General features: G+C 35.9%; 1 long non-coding RNA gene across 1 annotated transcript in view; it reads left to right on the forward strand.

Annotated features, from left to right (window-relative positions):
- The window catches only part of LOC147373937 (uncharacterized), a 39,111-nt gene extending 17,041 nt beyond the window's left edge, over nucleotides 1-22,070 (forward strand). The window contains exon 3 of the long non-coding RNA XR_015162250.1: nucleotides 21,166-22,070. This is a non-coding gene — a long non-coding RNA (uncharacterized LOC147373937). The remainder of the gene's footprint in view (nucleotides 1-21,165) is intronic.
- The last annotated feature ends 4,207 nt before the right edge of the window (nucleotides 22,071-26,277 follow it).

Consider the following 26,277-nt stretch of genomic DNA (forward strand, 5'->3'; position numbering starts at 1 on the left):
GCTTTGAGTTATTTTTAAGGGATTATTTTTATGTTCTTGTAACACTTGCTTTATGGTATGTTTAAGACACATATGCACTTGTTTAATGTAGAATGGTGTCATGTCTGGAACAGCCATCACATCTTGATTTTCAAATAATTTCTGAGAAGTCATACTCATAGACACTATATGAAGTAAAAGATTCTATAAGAAACCTAAAAAATACAGGTGGTTTATTAATATAAATGCATCTTGTGGATGAATGTATATACAACATAAAGTGTATGTAAAATACATTTTAATTTCAGTGGCAGAAATGACAAGCTTTAAAATACTAGCTACCATTATTGCCCACATAGAAGATATTAATACATTTATATAAAAACTTGACCTGAGAGTAGGCCTCTTGAGTGAAGGAAAAGTGACTTATGTTTGTATGCCAAGAACCTGAACCTCCTTTTTATGATGGGAAAAAAAAAAAAAAAAAAAACCTCTTTGCTTTAGCTGTATTTAAATATCTTTCACATTTCAGTTGTCTCCAATGGTCCAGGGAGCTGTTATGTCTCCTTTAGATGGTCTTAAGGTCTATAGTTCAATTCTTCTTGAGATGCTTAACTTTTTAGAGTAAATTTATATCTCTCATTTGAATATTATATTGTTATATTAGAGCACCCTAGTAATTATTATGGTGTTTTTTAATGTTGTTTTCATTTTTTTCTAACTGTATTTCCCTAAAAATGCCATTCTACTGCTGCATTTTTTCCATCTGACTTTTCCTCAACCAGATAATTTCAACTAACTTGCCCTAAAATGGCCTGTTAATTAAAAAAAAAAAAAAAGGAGTAGAAAAAAAAAACCTATAAAGAGAGACCACCTCAAACCTATTAGTATGTCTACTATTTAAAATAATAACACACTACTCTACATAGAATAGATTACTAATAAGAACCTACTGAATATCACAGGAAATTCTGTTCAATACCCAGTAATGACCAGAATGGGAATAGAACTAAAAAAAGAGTGAATGTGTACATATATATAATTAACTCACTTTGCTGTACAGCAATAACTAACACAACATTTTCAATCAACTATACTCCAATTAGAAATTAATTTATAAAATAAAAATAAAATAATAATAACAATTATTGGCAAGATTGTGAAGAAATTGGAGCCCTTGTGACCTGTAGGTGGGAATTTAAAATGGGGCAACCACTATAGGAAACAGTATGGCAGTTCTTGAAAAGATTAAAAATTGAATTATATGAGACAACAGTGCCACTTCTAGGTGTGTGTATATATATATATATATCTATATATATATAAATTAATTGAAATCAAGGTCTTGAATTTGTACACCCACATTCATGGAAGCATTATTCACAATAGCCAAAAGATGGGAGTAACACACAAGTCCTTTGACAGATGAATGGATAAGCAAAATGTGATATACACATACAATGGAATATTATTCAGCCTTAAAAAGCAAGTTCAGATACATATTATAACATGGATGAACTTATGAGAACATTATGCAAAGTGAAGTAAGCCAGTCACAAGGAACTCATGCTGTATGATTATACTTTATGAGGTATCTAGAATAGTCAAACTCATAGAGACAGGAAGCAAAACAGTGGTTGCCAAGGTCTAAGAGGAGGAGAGAATGAGTTCTTTAATGAGTACAGAGTTTCAGTTCTGTAAGATGACAAGAATTCTGGACGTTGTTTGCTCAACAACATGAATGTACTTAGAACTACTGATTGTTGTTGTTCAGTTGCCAAGTCATGTCCAACTCTTTGCAACCCCATGGACTGCAGCACACCAGACTTCCCTGTTCCTCACCTTGGGCACACTCTAGGAGATAGTGGGGATTATTGGGCTGTACACTGAAAAATTGTTAGGAAGGTAAATTTGTGTTTTGTGTATTTTATCACAATTTAAAATAAAAACTAAAACATCAGTGAAAGCGAACACTGGAATAATTTTATAAGCTATTATATGCATTCCATCATGTGCCAAATTTTATATGATTTTTCCCTTACTACTTTAGTTTTTTCACTGTGGTTGGCACTGTGCTTTTATACTAATAATTGGTGATTAAATGACTATCAGATCAGATCAGTCACTCAGTCGTGTCCGACTTTTTGCGACCCCATGAATCGCAGCATGCCAGGCCTCCCTGTCCATCACCAACTCCCAGAGTTCACTCAGACTCACATCCATCAAGTCAGTGATGCCATCCAGCCATCTCATCCTCAGTTGTCCCCTTCTCCCCTTGCCCCCAATCCCTCCCAGCATCAGAGTCTTCTCCAATGAGTCAACTCTTCGAATGAGGTAGCCAAAGTATTGGAGTTTGAGCTTCAATATCAGTCCCTCCAATGAACACACAGGACTGATCTCCTTTAGGATCAACTGGTTGGATCTCCTTGCAGTCCAAGGGACTCTCAAGAGTCTTCTCTAACACCATAGTTCAAAAGCGTCAATTCTTTGGCACTCAACCTTCTTTATAGCCCAACTCTCACATCCACACATGACCACTGGGAAAACCATAGCCTTGACTAGACAGACCTTTGTTGGCAAAGTAATGTCTCTGCTTTTGAATATGCTATCTAGGTTGGTCATAACTTTCCTTCCAAGGAGTAAGTGTCTTTTAATTTCATGGCTGCAGTCACCATCCAAGTTAAAAGTTTCATATGAAGCTTTTCACTTCTCAGTATTATATTCATTTATCAATATATTGAATCACTTATTTTCACTTACTTTATAAATTAGTTTTGCTATTTAAGTTTGAAAAAGCAGGCATGTATATGCAAAACTGTTGTGATTAAAATGATAGTTGCAACTGGACTTTGAAGACTTCTAAGAAAAAACATGAATAGCCATGCATATGGTTTTTAGAATATTTTTTGGAAGACAAACATTTATCAATAGAAATTTACCAGCTGAATTTTGATTTCACAAAAAATGACTCTTGAATGGTCTTATTCAATCATATTTATCTTACACTATCTATATTACACTGTTATTCACTGTCTACAAATTAAATTCATGATGTTCTCTTTGTTTCTGAAGAATTAGGAGTATAAAGCAGAATCTCAAGTTCTGAAATAAATTATCTAAATCTCAAAGGAAATTATGCTAGCGAAGTATATAATCATGCATAGGCTCTAAGAAGGGTTGAATGCCCTGAAAGTTGCACTTTATTGTTGAATAAAGCTTTTTGAAACAGCAGTTGCCTGTGGTATTTGAAGGAAAATAATTTTCTAGTCATTATAAAGCAATACATTTCAGGGGTCATATGATAAGTATTATTCTCTCTCCTTTTCTCCTCTCTCTGAATTTTCCTGAAACATAAGAGGTGTATATGTTTATTAGCACAATGTAGCATCTTACAAAGGAGGGGGAAAAAAGAACATCCCTTCAGTTGTATATGATTTGTTATAAACATTATCATTTAATAATTTCTGGCCACAGCTGAATTATAATACTATTTAGCAAAAAATAACCCTTATTCTGTATGCATTCTTTGAAAACGCTTAATCAGAGTAAGTCAAAGGCCTTATATTTTATATCCAGTGGGAAAGGGACCTCACATTTGTCATTTAACTCGTCAGTAGTCAACATGGATTTAATTTTCAAAGCCAGTTGTGGAAAAATGTGTGTGGTGTTGGAACTTGACAGTGGAGAAATATCTAGCTATGGAAGGAAATACATGAGTTGTTCTATGTAGGATGTATTTCCAGCTAATGTTTGTTGATCCAGAGAGTCCCTAAAAAGCAGTAGACAAAATACTGCAATTTATTCTTCTGGAAAATCTTCATTACTCTGTCAATAATCTATTTATATTACTACCATTGTTATGCTCTTGAACAAAAGCCCTGTGAAAGATGAGATGTCATTAAGGCTATAGAGTCATCACCACCCCTCAACTACACTTTCATTCTTCTAACAAAAGTTTCTTGAATTTCTTGAATGCCTCCATTATATCAGGCACTGTTTTATATAGGGGGGAATACAAATATGAGTTAAAAAAAAAAAAAAAACATGGAGTGGATGTAGGGAGCAGGCTAAATATTAGTAACTGGTAAGACTGCTGAGGTGCTATTTGAACAGAGGTTTATTTGAAGTAAGTGATAAAAGGAGCCATTTGGGCACTGTATGAGTCTGTTCAAGACAGAGAGAATAGCCAGTGCAAAAATTCTGAGGTGCAAGTGTGTTTGTCATGTCTGAGAAATAAAAAGGGAGCCAGGAGCACTAGAGCACCATGAACAGTTGGTGAACTAGGCATGGCCTTGTAAACCACGGCAAAGTCTTTGGATTTTACTCTAAGTGAAAGAGTAAACCATGAAATATTTTGAGAAGTGCTGTGAAGTAATACGAATTATATTATAACCAGAAATTCTGGTTTTTTTCTTGATGACAGATTGTATAAGCTGAAGGCAGAAGGGAGAAAAAGAGAATATTTTTTTGTAATAGTCTCAAACCACAAAATGATGACTTGGGTTAGTGTGTTAGGTGAGAAGTGGTTAAATTCAGAAGTTAACTGAAGGTAAAATTAACAGTTTTTATTAATAGATTAGATGTACATTGTGAGAGAAATATAGGAGGCAAGGTTTGGCCTAAGAAAATGGAAGACAAGTTGCCAATTACTGAGATGAGATAGGAAAGGAGCAGATTTGGGGAGGACAACTTGAGAATTGGCTTGGACATAATATATTTGTGATGTAGTATTTGTTCTCCAAATTAAGATGTTGAGTAAGCAGTTGCGTATGCAATTTTAAGTTTTAGAGTACTTACCTGGAGACATACATTTTGTAGTTGTCAATATGTAGATGGTATTTGAATTATGAGACTGAAGTCACCTAGGGAATTAGTATAAATAGGGAAAACATCTAAAACTTGAGTCTTGGGATTATTCTGACATTTAGGGATTAGGAAAGCGAGATGGCACTGGCAATAAGGTGGAAAGAGAACTAAAGAGAATTTTATTCTCAGGGCTGCCTGGTGCAGTTGAGCAAGTTGAGTCTAGTAAAAGGATGGCCACCTAAAGGGAAAGTTGCAACTCGAGGCTAAAACCTGATGTATGTCCTACATGCCAAGCCATAAATTCTTGGTCAGGGCTGCATCCTCCTTAGGAAAGTGTATCTTAGTAATTGAAACATAAATGTTTTTTAGTTTGCAAGAGACCTAGCTGTCACTAAAGTTAAGAGAGTATTCAAGACAGAAAGATTTAGCACCACTGTCGCATGCTATATATTGTTAAATAATGTAATGCTTAGCAATTAGATTTAACCAATCATGGAAGCCTGATTTGGGAAAATGAAAAAAAATTAAAAGGAAATGCAGAAAGTTAATACTTGCAAATCCTTGGGGAAGTTTTTTTTTTCTTTTTCTTTTTCTGCTACTTAAAGGAGATCAAAGAAAATTATTGTATGCCTGGAGGCAGATATAGGGACAAACAGAATAAAATTATGTATACTAATAGGCAAGAAAAATATGACATAAAGTTAGAAGATAGTTACTGTCCTTTAGTGCTTAGTAGGGGATGGGTCCTATATAAAATTGGAGCGTTCAGCTTTAGAAATAAAGTTAAACATGGCATGACTAGCATAAAGAAGGCTGAATTTATGGCTTCAGTTGCCGAGAGGATAGTGGATTTTGGGAACTTCTGGAAATTATCTTCTTTTTTTTTTTTTTTTTTAACAAAGTTGCTTTTGGCATTTTTTAAAAATTTATTTATTTTAATTGGAGGCTAACTACTTTACAATATTGTAGTGGTTTTTGCCATACATTGACATGAATCAGCCATGGGTGTAGATGTGTTCCCCATCCTGAACCCCCCTCCCAACTCGCTCCCCATCCCATCCCTCAGGGTCATCCCAGTGCACCAGCCCTGAGCACCCTGTCTCATGCATCGAATCTGGACTGGTGATCTGTTTCACATCTGATAATATACATGTTTCAATGCTATTCTCTCAAATCATCCCACCCTTGCCTTCTCCCACAGAGTCCAGAAGTCTGTTCTATACATCTTTGTCTCTTCTGCTGTCTCGCACATAGGGTCATCGTTACCATCTTTCTAAATTCCATACATATGTGCTAGTGTATCTTCTTAAATGCCTTGAAAAAAGCATTAGAGTACAAGCAGGAAGCAAGACTCATAAGCCTAGTGATAGTCTTTAGGATTTTTATAGGGTTTTGGTTAGAGGGTAAAAGTTGTAAAAATATTTTCCTAGGAAAGTGAATGCAATAGATATATTTATGAGCCTATAAAGTTATTGGATGTAAATATAAAATGATACCTATGTTCATGGTTTCAGTTCAGTTCAGTCCAGTCGCTCAGTCATGTCTGACTCTTTGCAACCCCATGAATCACAGCACACCAGGCCTCCCTGTCCATCGCCAACTCCCGGAGTTCACTCAGACTCACGTCCATCAAGTCGGTGATGTCATCCAGCCATCTCATCCTCTGTCGTCCCCTTTTCCTCCTGCCCCCAATCCCTCCCAGCATCAGAGTCTTTTCCAATGAGTCAACTCTTCGCATGAGATGGCCAAAGTACTGGAGTTTCAGCTTTAGCACCATTGTTTAGATCCTCTCCAAAGATACATTCATATGCCTTGACTCAGATAGAATAGGTATATTTGAATTGGCAATGGCACCCCACCCCAGTACTTTTGCCTGGAAAATCCCATGGATGGAGGAGCCTGGTGGGCTGCAGTCCATGGGGTTTCTAGAGTCGGACACGACTGAGCGACTTCACTTTTACTTTTCACTTTCATGCATTGGAAAAGGAAATGGCAACCCACTCCAGTGTTCTTGCCTGGAGAATCCCAAGGACAGGGGAGCCTAGTGGGCTGCTGTCTATGGGGTCACACAGAGTCAGACATGACTGAAGCGACTTAGCAGCAGCAGCAGGGGAAATGTAATGGATGGTGTATACAGTGGCATGAGTGTAATGATGGACCATTGAACTTAAGCACCTGTGTGAAGGGAAAAATGAGTATGTTTTAAAGAGAACAATGGGAAATATTCAAGGTCTCATTGGAGTCAAAGGCTTTTTGGAGTTGAGGTATTAGAAGGAGTAATGCTTGAAATATAGTTGGTAGCAAACAAAGACTTGAATGTTAGAAATTGTGATTACCTTAGGGGTGCAGTTCTCAGAAGTTTTACTTCTGGATTCACTGAATTTGAAGTTGATATGGAATATACATGTGGAGAGCAGAAGAAAGCAATCTGGCAGTAGATAAGAGACTTCTATCAGTGTTTAGATGGGCCTTGGAGAAACAGGAATAAATGATGCTGTGAAGTCGCTCAGTCATGTCCAATTCTTTGTGGCTCCATGGACTGTAGCCTACCAGGCTCCTCCCTCCATGGGATTCTCCAGGCAAGAGTACTGGAGTGGGTTGCCATTTCCTTCTCCAGGGGATCTTCCCTACCCAGGAATCGAACCTGGGTCTCCCACATTGCAGGCAGACACTTTAACCTCTGAGCCACCACAACTTCAAGGAACCACCCCCATTTTGAGATTTCTTTAGCAGAACACTGGTTGTACCTAACATGTATGTTTGAGATTTATGAAGAAACTGGTATAGAGTCATGGAAGCCAAGTTTTGCCAAATGCTTCTATGTAAGAAATGAGAGAAGAAAATTGTCCATTAGATAAAGATATAAGGAGATTTTGCGGAGACAGTGATTGGGGAAAAAATTAGTTTGGAATAGTTTGGGGAATTATAGGGAGACAAGAGAATCACATAGCCAGCTTTCCATGAGGCTAAGAGGAATTCAAGTGCAGTGCTCTTGAGTCTGTTCTCTCAACCACATGACATAATCCTAAACAGGAAGTAGTGCAGAGAAGTCACATGTTACTTTAGAAATATCAATTGAATAAGTGAGAGTTTAAGATCCAGTGAAAAACTTTCAGAGAAACTTAGAAAAACAACAACAATTTTTTTTTCTGCTTGTTAATTAACCAAATGCACATCAACAAATATTAACAGACATGGACATTCCTCAAGGTAATATAATTTTGTTTTATGTCTTCACAAGCAATAATTTGTATTTATTACTAAAGGGTAAAAATCATAAATCATAGACCCTGGAGCTTTTGTCAGAATGATATGTGTATTATCCCTGTCTTCCTAAATCTTACACAATTCTTATTCTAGCATGCACAGCTGCTAAATCATTATTCTTTGCATGAGTAATTGTTGCAGATGTTCATACTGATTAATAGGGAATAACTATATTTATCATGGTTTCAGTGAGGCCACTACACAATTATGATTGCTCTAAGACAAAGGGAACTGTGTTGTGATACTAGAATATGGGGCTTCTAGGTGATTTCCATTGTTTAATACTGTAGATGAACAGGATTCTTTCCTACTGCTGCTTTCTCCCACCAACTGAGATGAGCCTACCCTTGGTACACACACGAGAGATTTTATAGGATGTGTTCACATTACCTGTAAGACATAACAAGTATTATGTTACCTGTAAAACAAGCATTATTTTACCTGTAAGGCACAACAAGGTTTGCTCTCAGTCTCAAATTCAGCATACCAACAAAAGTGATCACCAAGAAGTGATTCTTTGGGAGGCTATTTTGTGACCTATTTGTTGACTAAATTCTATTTCATTATTACATTAAGAAAGCTAAGCACCAAAGAGTTGATGCTTTTGAACTGTAGTGTTGAAGACTCTTGAGAGTCCCTTGAACTGCAAGGAGATCCAACCAATGCATCCTAAAGGAAATCAGTCCTGAATATTCACTGGAAGGACTGATGCTGAAGCTGAAACTCCAATACTTTGGCTACCTGATGCGAAAAACTTATTCATTGGAAAAGACCCTGATGCTGGGAAAGATTGAAGGCAGGAGGAGAAGGGGATGACAGAGGATGAGATGGTTGGATGGCATCATCAACTTGATGGCCATGAGTTTGAGCAGGCTCCAGGAGTTGGTGATGAACATGGAACCCTGATATGCTGCAGTCCATGGGGTCACAAAGAGTCAAACACGACTGAGCAACTGAACTGAACTTATTACATTTTTTTAATTGATTGACTAAGGAAAAGGCAAATAAACTGGGTCAAGGAGACAGCATAAGATGTTCAACAGAGCAGATTGTTTTCCATTTTATCAGTTTGTATAATTTGAATGCAATTCTGATTTGTAACTAGTTGTGAGTTGACCAGTTGTTTCAGTTTACCTGGCACTGAGAGTATTCCTAGGATATAGGATTTACGGATTTAAAGCTGGCATATTCCTGGGAAAGCTAGGCTAAGCTGATCATCCTACAACTGGGTGAGTTGGCCTGAAGCTGACTTTTTACCTTTGTGTACTTCATGAATTTTCTTGTGTATAAAATAAATTGATTTGGTAAAATGTCAGTCATATTGCATGTGTATAATAGTTAATAATTCCTTTTCTATTCCTTCCTCCAATTTCAAATTTTCATAATTTCAAATTATGTTTATTCCTTAAGAGTAGAGAACAGGCATTTTTCTTCTTTGAATCATTCCTCATTTTATACAGTGTGTTGATGTATTGGCCAAAATAACAATTGGAACCAATGTACCTGGTAGATGCTTGATGCACACTTAATGAACAAGTGAAATCTAAAGTTGATTTTGAGATATCAGGGTAAGATCTTACTATTATAAAGAAAAGGAAAATGACTTCCTGCTGCTTTTTTTTTCACCAGTGTTGTTGCTTCCTGTTAGTCTGTGTTCCTAACATTTTTTCATTATCATCTTTAAAAAGAGAAAATTTCAAATGAGATTCTCCCCAATGATAAAAATTAAAAAGAATCAGATTTTCTTTTTTCACATAAGGTTGAGCAACAAACTTGCACTATGGAAGCTTTTTGCTCCTTTCCATAAGAACTAGTTTTGTCCCCTTGAGGACAGTATGGATTTTGTTGAATAAAATCATATAGGTCATTTGAAACCAAATTTTATGTTTATTTAGTTCCAGAGATAAATTCTTCAACTGTGGGACATTTCTTAAATGATAATTCAGACACTCTCTAGGAGCCTATTGATCATATACTATATGTATTTGCTGAAGTAAGTGCCAGAGTGAGATGTAGAATATATGATAATTTATATTCTTGAGAGGGAGACACTGTAAGTCCACAAAGCAATTAGGGGCAAGAGAAAGTGGACAAAGTCTAGTGGTACACACCTCAGCCGTCAGGCCACAGAGTGACTCTTCCATTGTTAGCTATGAACCCTCAAGCAAGTCTATTACCTTTTGAACTCCTTTCCTCATCTTGACAAAGAGACTAACAACCACTCTCCAATTCACAGACCATTTAAATTTAAAAACAGAAATTAAAGCAGAAATGAAACAATATAGGTGATAACACTTTGAAAACCACCAAGTGCTGTACAAGGATATGCTGTTTTATAGGCCAGAAATACAGTCTTGTCTTAGATCAAAGAAAAACAGCAGGAGAGAGAATTGTCAGAGCAGTGAAACTTGGGAAACATGTGAGCTGTGATGTCCCTTGCTCCCCTAGAAAGTCCTAGAGCTGGAGAGCCGTGAAGGAAAGTTCTTGTCCCAGTGCCAGTCAGAAGGGCCCAGGTACCTGGAGGAGAGCCCAGAGTACAGCCTGAAAAACTTTGTGAATAAGGTGGCCTAGAAGAGGCTGGTTTCATCTCTCCTCCACATATGGGAGAGAGAGGACTCTATTAAATGCATCACAAAAGAAGTACTTGAGATTACCTAAAATAACACTTAATAAACAAAGAAGAAGCAATTTAGTCCAAGTATGTTTTGATGAAACAGTGTAAAAAAATTCTATGTTTTGTAGCCTTAGTTAGAAAGCTAAGGAAAGAAAAGTGAATTCAGCCCATATGTTGCTGGCATAAAGGTTTATAGCAAAAGCAGCAGCTGTGTCAGTCTGTGGGATCTCTCTAGGGCACAGAATTTTTAGCTGGAGTCCCAATGAGTATTTCCAACCCAACAATTTAGTCATTTAAACGAAGTCTGATCCTGAGAGACTGGCCCATTGCCTTTGATCAAGCAACCATCACTTGGCAACCATCTCTTGACTTTGCTGCCTGTTGGGCACCTTCCTGTGTTGTTTACTTTCTGTGTCATGGGCTTGGTTTGCTGGCATAAAAGCTGCTCAGTATAATCCTGGATATGATGTCCTTGCCTCAAATGAGGATGCCTGTAACTCTGGCTGACAGCATTTTTGGTTTAGAGATCAAAAGTCTATGAAAGAGGAGGGGACAGGTAATTGTCATAACTGGTTAGCAAATGAGCATTTTTAGGCAAAGCTAATAGTTCCTTTGGCACCATTTAAAGGTACTGAGAAATACTGGCTAGGTGATAATGCAAGTTATTGCACCTGAGTAGTTAAAAATTTAATAGCTTGTGACATACTCTAGATTTCTTTTTTTTTTCCCCAGAAATATTAGTTGTGTCCATAACCTTTGATTACTTATAACTATATATATTTTTAAGAAAGAAAAGAGAAATGTTTATTGGTGAATGAAAACACTTAAGTCTTACAAAGCCAAAGTTAAAAGGAGAAGAACTGAAAGAGAAAAAATACTTTGAACATAATAAATATGATCCTTCATAAAAGTGTTGAGTGTTAAAAAAAAAAAAGTGTTGAGTGTTAAAAGCAGGACTCTGGAACTAGACTCTAAATTTGAATCCCAGCTCTGCAACTTAGAGCAGAGTTAGCAACCATGGCCAACAGGCCCAGCCCAATCTGCAGCTTTTTTTTTTTTTTAGGTAGAGGTATTTTGTAACATGCTATGCTTATTCATTTATGTATTGTCTGCTGGAATCAAGATTGCCGGGAGAAATATCAATAACCTCAGATATGCAGATGACACCACCCTTATGGCAGAAAGTGAAGAGGAACTCAAAAGCCTCTTGATGAAAGTGAAAGTGGAGAGTGAAAAAGTTGGCTTAAAGCTCAACATTCAGAAAATGAAGATTATGGCATCCGGTCCCATCACTTCATGGGAAATAGATGGGGAAACAGTGGAAACAGTGTCAGACTTTATTTATTTGGGCTCAAAAATCACTGCAGATGGTGACTGCAGCCATGAAATTAAAAGACACTTACTCCTTGGAAGGAAAGTTATGACCAACCTAGATAGCATATTCAAAAGCAGAGACATTACTTTGCCAACAAAGGTTTGTCTAGTCAAGGCTATGATTTTTCCTGTGGTCATGTATGGATGTGAGAGTTGGACTGTGAAGAAGGCTGAGCACCAAAGAATTGATATTTTTGAACTGTGGTGTTGGAGAAGACTCTTGAGAGTCCCTTGGACTGCAAGGAGATCCAACCAGTCCATTCTGAAGGAGATCAGCCCTGGTATTTCTTTGGAAGGAATAATGCTAAAGCTGAAACTCCAGTACTTTGGCCACCTGATGGGAAGAGTTGACTCATTGGAAAAGACCCTGATGCTGGGAGGGTTTGGGGGCAGGAGGAGAAGAGGACGGCAGAGGATGAGATGGCTGGATGGCATCACTGACTCGATGGGCGTGAGTCTGGGTGAACTCTGGGAGTTGGTGATGGACAGGGAAGCCTGGCGTGCTGTGATTCAGGGGGTCTCAAAGAGTCGGACACGACTGAGCAACTGAACTGATGGCATTTTTCATGCTGCAGTGGTAAAGTTGAATGGCTGTGACAGAGACTCCATGTACTGTAATGCTGCAGTCAACATCCATATGCATCTTTCAGTGCACATGTATGAATCTTTCTCAATGGTAGATGTCAAGACTCTAGAAGTAAACCAGCTTCATAGTATGGTTTTGATAAATATTTAGTAAGTAAATGAATTATTAATCACTAACTTTGATTTCTCTTAATATGCCTTTGTGTGTATGTGTGCTCAGTCATGTCCAACTCTTTGTGACCCCATTGACTGTAGCCCATCAGGTTTCTCTGTTCATGGGATTCTTGAGATAAGAATACAGGAGTGGGTTGCTATGCCCTCCTCCAGGGGATCTTCCTGACCCAGAGATCAAACCCAAATCACTGTTTTCTGCATTGGCACGTGGGTTCTTTAGCACTAGCACGAACTAGGAAGCCCTTGGGGCCACCATTTACTAGCTAAGTAGCATGGAAAAGTGTAATTAAACTTTAAGTTCAATTTAAGTATCTGTAAAATGACAATAATGTACTATCACAGGATTGTCATGAGAATTAGAAAAGATAATACATGTAATGTACTTAGAACAGAGGTCTGACATACAGCACATGCCAAATAATATTACTGTGATAGTGCTGGTCTTAATCATCAGTTATATTTCTTTCAAAAATGGAAAGAAAGAATTGAAAACAATTTTGATAGCAAAAAAATTGACAGTTTGTAAAGATGAATTTTAATCATTCATATGGAATATAAACACTTTTACTCTTTTAATTTATATGAAAGAAAGGAATTCTTTATGCTTTCCTCCCAGCACAAGCTATCATGGCTACCTATTCTATTTTAGGCAATAAAAAACAGAACAGTTAACATTCAAAGGAGTCAAATGATTCTCCTTTTTCTTCTAAACTTGTCCACAAAATAAACTGAGAATGTAGCATACAGTGGTCATTATTGATTCATGTGATCTTTGTCTGAGGCTTAGAAGTAGAAAGGGAAATGATTTTGATCATATAGAAAAAGTGCTGCCCAACATCATAATTTTATCAATATAATACTCATTATAGAAAGAACAGTATGTTTCATGAGTCATTCTAGTTTTCAAACTTAGAATTGAGTTTATAATTGTAAAATAAATCATCTAACACTTTCTACCCAAGTCTTGGTTGTGACTTATATTTATGACTTGACAGATCATCTCAAACAAAAATACTTGGACACAGTGTACTTTCTCTGTTGTAACTGTGCTTATCTGTATTTCATCCAGAAGTTTTTATAGATGGGCTCAATTATACTCTGTCTGACTACTTTTGTTGCTCCTGTAGTTGGATCATTTATCTTCTTACTGCTTATTTATTTATTTTTACTTTTAAAAGCTTGTCTGCATTGACTGATGAAAAGTTAGGTTTTCTAAAATATTTACACTTGGAGCTGGGCTTAATTTTTAAAAGGTCCATTGTAAAGATATTAAAAAGTACTTATTTTGAACTGAAATAATGCTCATCTCATTGCATTAATGTCAGTGTAGTTGAACAATTGACCATGTAAACATGCACAATTGAACGACTTTGTTTTGAGGCATTGTGGTTCTGACTAGAAAATCTTCATCTAAGCAAATGAGTTCAAATTAATTTTCTCTGAGTAGATGTATTGAACTTCTAGCACAGTGTGAGTGGGACATACTATATATGGGAAACATGGGTTTTAAATATATACGTGAGTTTTTCAATTCTTGTATTAAACTTTAGAAACCAGTGTTCCATTTTGAATTTCACATCTATTGGCTATTAGAGGAGTGGGAAGGAAGAAGAGAATAAGGTTACATAAAATTAATAGAGCTGGAATTTGACTTGTTTTGCAATGATCAAAATACAGAAATTTTATAATATTAGAAAATTTAAATGTGTTGCAAAAAATTAACCTTATCCAAAGAGAGGACTTATCTTGGCTCCTGGAAGGTAATTGCTAAGTCCTTGGAATGGTATGCTTAATGAGAATGCCTGGGGTCCCAAAGAGTCAGACACAACTGAGCACGCACACACGGACTGTATTGACCCATTCATTAATACTCTTCAGATAGAGACGATTTGGGGATATATTCACATTCACATTTTGTTTACTTGGGGTCTTTGGGCCAGGTCACATGGTCTAACAATGTGTTTTAGGGTAATGGCTAAAGACTTAGGTCAACCATATGAATGGCTAGTCAGATTTAGGAGACCAAGCCCCAGTAGAACACAAGATTCTAGTATACTTGATTGCTTGGCAGTAGTCCATATCGGAGAAGGCAATGGCATCCCACTCCAGTACTCTTGCCTGGAGAATCCCATGGAGGGAGGAGCCTGGTAGGCTTCAGTCCATGGGGTCGCTAGGAGTCAGACACAACTGAGCGACTTCACTTTCACTTTTCACTTTCATGCATTGGAGAAGGAAATGGCAACCCACTCCAGTCTTCTTGCCTGGAGAATCCCAGGGATGGGGGAGCCTGGTGGGCTGCCGTCTATGGGGTCGCACAGAGTCGGCCACGACTGAAGCGACTTAGCAGCAGCAGCAGTCCATATATATTGTCATACAGCACTGATGGGAGATTAGCATTGTCCATGACCCCAGTGGGAAAAGATAAGCAGAAGTTCCACCTGTGGAACTTTTCTAGACTTTGCCCCATATACCTCTTTCTTTGGGTTATTTTAGTCTATAACCAATTACATGAGTACAATAGCTTTCAGTGACCTTTGTGAATCCTTCTAGAAAATTCTCAAACCTGAGAATGGTCTTTGGAATACCTGGACTTGGCAATTGGTGTCAGAAGTGAAGGTGGTCTTGGGGACTGTTTTCTAAGTTTATAGAGTTTTTTTCCACTGCTTTTCTGCCTTTTTATTACTGCTTAAAAATCTTCAGAGAAGTATTAAAGTTTAAAACATAATTTGCTTTTCTATTTCCTCTTGTGATATCCATTGCAAATAGACATATTTATTGATGCTCTGTTATCTTGGTAAGTTCTATTTAGTATGTCTCAATATATAACCAAGCATAATGAATATACAAGGTTTTTATATTAATATAAATATTTTGAAATATTTATATTTCTCTTTCATGAAAGAAATATAAAATTGAAGGCTTGGTTTGAAGTAACTGAATTAGATTTATTAAATTTTGGCAAAAAGATAAGGGTGAAAATCTTATTTTTCATAATTGTTTTACTTGACTGTTAATTTATCCAAATACCCTGTCTACATGTTTCTTGCAAGAACAGTATTTAGCCTTCTATATTTAACTGTTTTCATATTAGTGGGTACTTAGAAACAAACAGAATCCCATTGTTTTCTTCCTATAGAAGAGGTTTCCCTTTCATAGTAACATAACATGGCTTAAAAATAAAAGCTCCTCATTGTGGAAAGAATCAACTTCATGCTTAGTAGATTTTATTCCCTAACATTAGGCTTTTGGCAAGTAAAACACACACTTCATTGATTTTATGTCATTTTCTCCCAGAAAAAACAATGAGCAAATAATGCAAGTAGCCTTAAAAGTTAGTTTTCTAAAAGGAAATGTCAGTGATAACACATATATTCATTTTTTATGAACCAGCCCATTTCTTGACTCACATAATTTTCTTGATTAATTTTAAAAAAATTATAATTTAAAAATTACTTTTATGCATTAACGATCATAAAGAGTGTTTGATACTGTGCTTCTCTGACTGTTGTATCTTAAATATAGCAGCCATTTATGTTTTAGTTGTGTGTGTGTGTATGTGTATTTGTATACTAGTTTCCTGTGACTGCTATTACACATTACCACATATTTGGTGGCTTAAAAATATAGAAGTCAGTGGTCTCACCAGTCTATAGGCCAGAAGTCTAAAATGCCATACTTCCTCCAGAGATTCTTGGGGAGAATCCATTAATTACCTTTTCTAGTTTCTGGTGGCTGTATTACTTCTCTTTGCCTCCGCTGGTACATTACCTTCTCCTGTTTTGTGTATGTAAAATCTTCCTTTGCCTCACTCTTGTGAAAACATGTGAGGTTGTATTTAGAGCTTACCTAGAAAATACAGGGAATTTTACCTACATCAAGATGATTAAATTAATCATATTTGTAAAGGTCTCTTTTTTCCATATAAGGTAACTTTCACACATTCCAGGGAAATAAGACATGAGTAGATTCTTTTTTTGGGGGGAGAGGAGTGCGTTTTCAGTCTACCACAGTGTACGAGGCTACCTTATAACGTGTGATCTTTAAAATCTCAAATCTATGTTAAAGTAAGTGTTAACCATTGTCCCTGTGTCTTTTAGGATGATAGATTTCTTTCATATCATAGTTCTACTTTATACTTACTCTATTATTATTTTTTCTGTGTGATCAAGAATATTCCAAGTATATATTAGGTGAATAAAATATACTTTTTTAAAGAATTTTGTGAACAATCACAGATACAGAGAAAAAGAGACAAAGAGAGAGTTCCATTATTTAAGGAATAAATAAAACACCTTTCTAATATTTCTCTAAGAGTCCTAATTAGAACATAGAAAAAAAATAATGTTTTTTCATCATAAGTAATGACCTGAATTTTACCAAATATACTTTTATCTCAATCAGTTTTCATCCCTCCATCCCTAGATGCTCTTTAAAAATATTAATCTAATTTTTGATACTTCAAATTACATTTCCAAAATGATTAAATGTAACACCCACATGGTATAGTTTTAGTTTTGTGATAATGTATAATTTGAAAGGGCTTCCCAGGTGGCTCAGTGGTAAAGAATCCATCTGACAAGCAGGAGACATGGGTTTGATCCCTGGGTCAGGAAGATCCCCTGGAGAAGGAAATGGCAACCCACTCCAGTATTCTTGCCTGATAAATCCCGTGGACAGAAGAGCCTGGCGGGCTACAGTCCATAGGACCACAAATGAGTTGGATTCTACTTGGAAACTAAACAATAATAATTTCATAAATATTAATAGAACATATATGTTAATTCATTCTTATATTCCCATCTGCAAAAGGACCTCTACCAGTCGTATATAAAAGCTAGAACATACTGAAAAATTTCATTTCGCATAAGAGAAGTGTTCATTTTCTATCACTAAGGACTAGGCATTTCATTGTTTTGAGAAAATGCCTTCATGGTTGAAAAGCTATGCCTTATTTTTTGTATAACCAATAAAGTATGAGGCTAGAGGAAAAGGTAAGAACTATGAATAAAAATGCAGTGAAAAATGAGAGCAGTTAAGAAAAAGATAATATGGACTGTCAATTTACATCTCTGTACAACAAACTTAAAATTCTGGGCAAGTTTTACAACATGAAGATAGTGTGACCATTTATAAATCTTCAATGGTAGCTATCAAAATACTTATGTGGGAAAATACCTCCCTGAGTGGGCTGGTTTAATTATTGGTATGCAGTAAAATTGTCTCAGAAGGTGGCTTTGCCCTTTAGTGTTCAGCTGAAATAGTAAGCTACTAAGCAGAAAAGGCGAGATTACAGTCCCTCTCTGTCAACTGCCAGACAGGTTTAAGAAATTCTGTGATTAGTTGTGAGGGAAAATGCATACTCTTGTGGCCATTTAAAAGGACTCGCCCAGTAAAAGCTAATTTAACATCTAGATACTTTTGTCCATCAGATCTTATGTAAAAATATATCAGGCTGGAGTAGAGTTGTTAAAAATATTCAAAATTAAAATGACGCATTAGAAGCAATATCTAAATGAAATTACAATGGAAAAAGAAAGAGCAAAGAAACAGTTGGAAAAATTGAGGGGAGGTGGGGAGTCATTTATCTTCTTCTGCTTCTATATTGTCCTCCAAAATCTTGCTCTAGGAGATGAGTTCAGTAACATTATCTGCAAAGAATTTCCAGTTCTAATACCATAAGTGATCATGAGTTCTAAGAAAACTTCCCATTTCATAACAACTATATCTTAGATCAAACACACTTTTTGGAGTCCTGTTCTTTTTTTTTTTTACGGTAAGGATGAACTCAACAAATACTCCTATTATAGCAAATTATGAAAATAATTGAAAACCAACCAATGAGGAAAGCAAAAATTATTTATTCAGAGCTTGCAATGGTAAAGAATCCACCTCCATTACTTATGTTTTAGTAGAGACTGAAAGGCAAGCAGAGGAGTGAGAAAGCTTTATAGGAAGGAAAGACAGGTGGCTTTAGCCATGACCTGATTGAAGGCTGTTCGCATAGAGGAAACTTTAAGCAGGCTAACTAGAAGTGGGGCATCCATGTGATTGATTAAGACTGCATAATTGTCTTTCTCTGGTTGCCCCTAATTTGGAAGCATAGACAAAAATTAGATAAGCAACAAGTTATTTGTCAATTCCTAATCATTTGGGATCAATTATTAGAGAAGTTTTGCCTTCCTAGTTTGTTACTAGAAATATCAGCCTGGTGTCCTGTAAGTCTAATGTGTAACATCTTGGCTTCCTGGACTGGAAGGGTTGGTTTCCTGTACAAGTTGATATAGGTTATGGGTCAGAGTTCTAATTTTATATATGATCTGGCCATTGTTTATTCATTCAGTCTCTCAAAAAATAAAATAAACCATGATTAGGCACACAGTGAACAAAGGCTGTGCTTGAAGGCAGGAGATGGGCTTTGTTGGTCCCCTAGGCTTCAGAAGCTGGGAAGTTAGATCATAAAAGTAGGAATCTAGAACATTAGGACACTTGCCCAAATGAGCTGATAGCTAAAAGGATGGGGTTGGATTCCTCTTGTGTATTCTGAATTTTGAATGAAAATAAAGGTGAGGAAGCTGGGTATTTAATTCCTTCTCTGAACATAAATCCTCAAGGATGCTGAAATGGTCCTTGGTTAGGGGTACCCTTAAAATACTAGCAGAATAGGAAAATATCCCATATTCAAAGTTAATCCTGCAAAATGTTAGTCACTCAATCCTGTCCTACTATTTGCAACCCCATGGATTGTAGCCCTCCAGGCTCCTCTGTGCATAGAATTCTCCAGGCAAGAATACTAGAGTGGTTTGCCATTTCTTTCTCCAGGGGATCTTTCAGACCTAGGTTTTGAACCCAGATCTCCTTATTGCAGGCAGATTCAGAATAGAAAAAGAAAAGAAAACAAACAAAAAACACCTTATTCAAAGTTAATCCTGCAGGACTCCCATAAAATAAGAGGGAGAAATAAGCTCACCAAAATAGACTATCAAAATAGTACAAGGCAAACCACAGTTAATCGAATCCAAAAGCAACATGTTATTCCTCCAGGTCCTATAGAAGTTGCAATAATCAGGTTAAAAATGTACAATATGCAATTTAAAAAAATACAGAATTCGCTAAAACATAAGGAGTTGTCAAGGAACTATCAAAATAAGCAGACAGAAAATGTATTTACTTCCTGAAATGAAAAGCATTATGTGGAATAAGAAAGTCACTAGGTAGATACATCCCCTGATTAAACATAGTTGAATGGAGAATTAGTGGACAGAAGGCTATATGAAAGAGGACATTAAGAGACATGGAGGGTAGAATAAGAATAAGATATGTTTGAATGCGTATCAATGGAATATGAAGAGAAGAACATAGATCTAATGGATCAGTTTGTAAAACTGATGGTGAGAACAATTCTATATACACTAGAAACATAGCATGTGCCAGACAAATGAGACAAATATATACTATAATGATACTTTTCTTTCTAAAGACAAAAAAAAAAAAAAAGTCTCGAAAGGAACTAAAGAAAAAATGCACTTAGGTAATAGTATTTTATTTCCAGCCCTCGTGTTCATCCTTGAGTTAAAAAGATCTAGTAGACTCTAGAGAGCTCTTTTTAAATACATTTATCTATTTGTGATGGAGAAATCAACAAGAACTAGCACACCATTTTTTATTTATGTATGCAATATATCTTCTATAGGGGGCCTATTTGTCTTAGCACTTTTGGCAGCTCCAGTGCAGTTTCACAGAGCATCCTAGGATTTCACTGATCCATACCTAATGGTACCTGAAAAACATCTATGCTTTCTGCCTTCTCTCAGAATCTGTGAAAGTCTGCAGGTTCTCCCAGCTATGAAAGCAATGATCTTTACTAAAGTCAGTATTTTGGTTTGCTGATGTATAGACATCATTTGACAGTAAAGAGGGTAACAAGACAGAAGTTAATTTCCAAAATATACAAACAGCTCAAGAAAAAACAATTTTAAAAATGGGCAGAATATCTAAATAGACATCTCTTCAAAGAAGAAATACAGACAGCCAACAGGCAAATGAAAAGATGCTCAGTATCACTATTAAGGAAATGCAAAGCAAAGCTAAAATGATGTATCACCGCATGCCAGTCAGAATAGCCATTATCAAAAAGTCTACAAATAATAAATGCTGAAGAAGGTATGGAGGAAAAGGAAACCTCCTACACTGTTGCTAAGGATGTAAATTGACACAGCCACCATGGAGAACAGTATATAGGTTCCTTACAACAACTAAAAATAGAGTTACCATATGATCCAGCAATCCCACTCCTGGGCATATATCCAGAAAAACTCTAATTTGTAAAGTTGCGTATATCCTAATGTTCATAGCAACACTATTTACAGTAACCAAGACGTGGAAGCAACCTGTCCATCAACAGATCAATGGTTAAAAAGGATATGGAATATGTGCCTAATGGAACATCACTCAGTCATAAAAAAGAAGAAAATATTGCCATATGCAGCAACATGGATGGACCTCGAGATTATCATACTATGTGAAGTAGGTCAGACAGAGAAAGACAAATATATATCGTTTATATGTGGAATTTTAAAAAGAATGATGCAAATGAACTTATTTACAGAAAAGAAATAAACTCACAGAGGTAGAAAACAAATTGATGATTACCAAAGGGGAAAAGGGGATGGAATAATTAAGGAGGTTGGGATTAACAAATATACAATACTAATACAAAATAGATAATCAGCAAAGACCTACTGTGTAGCACAGGGAACTATACTCAATATCTTGTAATAAATTGTAATGACATATATATATATATGATTGAATCATTTTTCTGTACACTGGAAACTAACACAGCATTGTAAATCCACTATATTTCAATAAAAACTAAAAATGCTTTTAAACTATAAATGAATAGCAGTGAGATTAATAGCTGAATAACAGAGGTTGAAATCACTATCTTATTGCTTGATTTTCCCCAAATTATTTTCATTTTAATTACAGTATTTGCTATATATGTACATTAAATTTTATATTTATCTGACCCATTAAAGCAATTCTAAGATTTTATTTCTCACAAGCAATCACATTGAAGAACTAGATTTGCGTTGTATAATATAGATATAGCCTTCAAATTTGATTGATATAGTTATCAGTCTAAAATATTGTTAGAGTTAATATAGTAATTGATTAAGTCATATACTCAAAAAATGTTTATTGAGCAAGTGTTTTGTGCTAGGATTGTGCTACGCATTGGGAATGCACAAGTAAACTCTGGGTTTTACTCATAATTATGAAACAAAGTCTATCAAAGTTATAGCAGATAAAAAACAATAAATCTATGTATAAATTGTATATTTCTCTACATTATATTATACATATATTTCTTAGATGGCTTTTTAAACTTGTACTTTTAACTATGAACATTAAAAATTATAGTTGATATGTTGAAGTGCTACTTTATCAGATCAGATCAGTTGCTCAGTCGTGTCCCACACTTTGCAACCCCATGAATAGCAGCACGCCAGGCCTCCCTGTCCATCACCAACTCCCGGAGCTCACCCAGACTCACGTCTATCGAGTCAGTGATGCCATCCAGCCATCTCATCCTCTGTCGTCCCCTTCTCCTCCTGCCCCCAATCCCTCACAGCATCAGAGTCTTTTCCAATGAGTCAACTCTTCGCATGAGGTGGCCAAAGTACTAGAGTTTCAGCTTTAACATCATTCCTTCCAAAGTGCTACTTTATAGAGGCTAGATTTTCAAATAAGCTATTTTGTTAACCTGTTTAATAAGAATCAATATATTCTGAGAAAGTTTTGTTCTCTGAGATAACAATTTAAGTTAGTAGAAATAAACTTGACACTTACCTTTCAAAATGTAGACATATTTAATGTTCTTGACATAGAGAAATTTGCTTTAAATCCAGTTCACCATTTTTTCCCCAAACATACACAGTTTTTCTTAAGTGGAGTAAGTCTATCAAATGAATAAAATTACCTCTAAAATTCAAACATATCAGACAAATCTTTATTTATCAGCATTTATATTAGAGATTTGCATTCATAGTTTAAAATAGCTAAAATTCATACAACAAGTATTTACTAAGCACCTAATATGTTAAAGACCCTGTGACAGATGTTTTGCATACAATATCTTATGTAGTATTAGGGACAATTCCATGAGACAAGTATTAATAAAAATCTCTGTTTCACATTCAAGGGAACTGAGGTTTAGAGAAGTTGAATAACATGCCCTGAATCACCGAATGGTAACAAGTAGTATTTAATTTCACTCTGTGACCAAGTCAGTGCTCAGAACTACAGTGTGGTGTTTTTAGAATCCATATGTCTGTATTTTTAACTCTTTAACAATCAGAGATCTACCAGCTACAACTAAGATTTCATAAATCATTTCCAAATGTAAGCAACAAAGCATTATCATTTCTCCTTTTCAGTTTGTTTCCATTTCACAATCTACAGAGTTGAGAGAGAGAAAGAATATACAACTTTTCAGTGAAGATAAAATAATTAGATTTTAAATGCCTTGAAAGCAGGGATTGTGTTTATAATCATTCATTTTGCCTCAGTAGCTATTCTAATTCTGCCACATAATAGGTGATAGTGAATTTATTCTTAAATAAATATTAAATATTAAATATATTCTGGCTACTAATTCCATGTGCATTGTGTATAAGGCTAAAGACTGATAATAGCTCTAAAGTTAAAAATTGTCCATTTACACTAATAGATGGAGAAATATACCATGTTCATGGATTGGAAGAATCAATATAGTGAAAATGAGTATACTACCCAAAGCAATTTATAGATTCAATGCAATCCCTATCAAGCTACCAACGGTATTCTTCACAGAGCTAGAACAAATAATTTCCCAATTTGTATGGAAATACAAAAAACCTCGAATAGCCAAAGCTATCTTGAGAAAGAAGAATGGAACTGGAGGAATCAACCTACCTGACTTCAGGCTCTGCTACAAAGCCACAGTCATCAAGACAGTATGGTACTGGCACAAAGACAGAAATATAGATCAATGGAACAAAATAGAAAGCCCAGAGATAAATCCACACACATATGGACACCTTATCTTTGACAAAGGAGGTAAGAAAATACAATGGATTAAAGACAATCTCTTTAACAAGTGGTGCTGGGAAAACTGGTCAACCACTTGTAAAAGAATGAAACTAGAGCACTTTCTAACACCATACACAAAAATAAAACTCAAAATGGATTAAAGATCTCAATGTAAGACCAGAAACTATAAAACTCCTAGAGGAGAACATAGGCAAAACACTCTCCGACATACATCACAGCAGGATCCTCTATGACCCACCTCCCAGAATATTGGAAATAAAAGCAAAAATAAACAAATGGGACCTAATTAAACTTAAAAGCTTCTGCACAACAAAGGAAACTATGAGCAAGGTGAAAAGACAGCCTTCAGAATGGGAGAAAATAATAGCAAATGAAGCAACTGACAAACAACTAATCTCAAAATTATACAAGCAACTCCTACAGCTCAACTCCAGAAAAATAAATGACCCAATCAAAAAATGGGCCAAAGAACTAAATAGACATTTCTCCAAAGAAGACATACAGATGGCTAACAAACACATGAAAAGATGTTCAACATCACTCATTATCAGAGAAATGTAAATCAAAACCACTATGAGGTACCATTTCACGCCAGTCAGAATGGCTGCGATCCAAAAGTCTACAAGCAACAAATGCTGGAGAGGGTGTGGAGAAAAGGGAACCCTCTTACACTGTTAGTGGGAATGCAAACTAGTACAGCCACTATGGAGAAGTGTGGAGATTCCTTAAGAAACTGGAAATAGAACTGCCTTATGATCCAGCAATCCCACTGCTGGGCATACACACTGAGGAAACCAGAAGGGAAAGAGACACGTGTACCCCAATGTTCATCACAGCACTGTTTATAATAGCCAGGACATGGAAGCAACCTAGATGTCCATCAGCAGATGAATGGATAAGAAAGCTGTGGTACATATACACAATGGAGTATTACTCAGCCATTAAAAAGAATACACTTGAATCAGTTCTAATGAGGTGGATGAAACTGGAGCCTATTATACAAAGTGAAGTAAGCCAGAAAGAAAAACACCAATACAGTATACTAATGCATATATATGGAATTTAGAAAGATGGTAATAATAACCCTGTGTACGAGACAGCAAAAGAGACACTGATGTATAGAACAGTCTTATGGACTCTGTGGGAGAGGGAGAGGGTGGGAAGATTTGGGAGAATGGCATTGAAACATGTATAACGTCATGTATGAAACGAGTCACCAGTCCAGGTTCGATGCACGATACTGGATGCTTGGGGCTGGTGTACTGGGACGACCCAGAGGGATGGTATGGGGAGGGAGGAGGGAGGAGGGTTCAGGATGGGGAACACATGTATACCTGTGGTGGATTCATTTCTATGTTTGGCAAAGCTAATACAATATTGTAAAGTTTAAAAATAAAATAAAATTAAAAAATATTGTCCATTTAATGCTACTAGTTCTGTTTTAAGATAAGTTGCATTCATTGGTCTGCTTTTAAGTAACTCATTGCAATTTTCAGTTACAATCATAAACAGATAAAAGTGTGTCTGCAAAATAAATTTGGATCATCTAATATAATCATCAGAGGGATTTAAAGCAACATTCTGTGGTTGACAGTGCTTTCCACTGGCAGCAGTCTATTTTTCTGGGCAGAGGATCCGAAAATTGAAAATTCTAACAAGAAAAAAATCTCTAAGTGTAAGAGGTAAAATGACTTACCTATCCTGCTCAAATTTCAAAGATGAGTATTTTTTAAAGTAAGAGATGCTCTTTTTGGATTTTCTTTGAATTTGAAACCACAAGTTTTCTTATTTGCCTTGTGCATTGAATGCTTAGTTTTATGGGAAGTTTTAAAACTTCAGAATTGCAAAACTGGAAAAAGAATATTTTCTCTAGTTTCAAACATACCAATGATTATTGCTAGAGAGAGAAAAATCTTGCCTTGCTGTTTTGGGGTTTGATATTATTTTGCTATTCTTTTCAATTTCTTCTAATTGGTTTTTGAATTGACTTTATTTCTCTATCATGTTATACATACTTTTAGTATGTGTGTGTCTGCATGTGTTCTTACCAATGCTCATCTAATCTTTGCGCTACTCTTATTTAAATGCTCTTTTTTTTTTTTTTTCCTCCTCAGGTTCTCTTGGTATTTTAGTTTCCTACTGTGCTGTGTAGCCACAAAAATGGGCAGGACTTTAATTGCTCGCTCACTTACTGAAGTCTCTTTTACTCAAAGTAAAAAGTACATAATGAAAATGTAGACACTTTGTCTTTAAGGAAAATTCACAAAACCTTGACTGTATTCTTCCTAAATGCTATTTTTCTCATATTATAAATGTAATCATGTAGTATTACAGAATTAGCCATTTGGATTAAAGACAGGCTGGAATATTTGAGGTTATTGATA

The sequence above is a fragment of the Bos grunniens genome, chromosome 4 (assembly GCF_055505025.1).
Source record: "Bos grunniens cultivar Pamir isolate PY7600 chromosome 4, Bosgru_T2T1.0, whole genome shotgun sequence".
NCBI classification, from domain to species: Eukaryota; Metazoa; Chordata; class Mammalia; order Artiodactyla; family Bovidae; genus Bos; species Bos grunniens.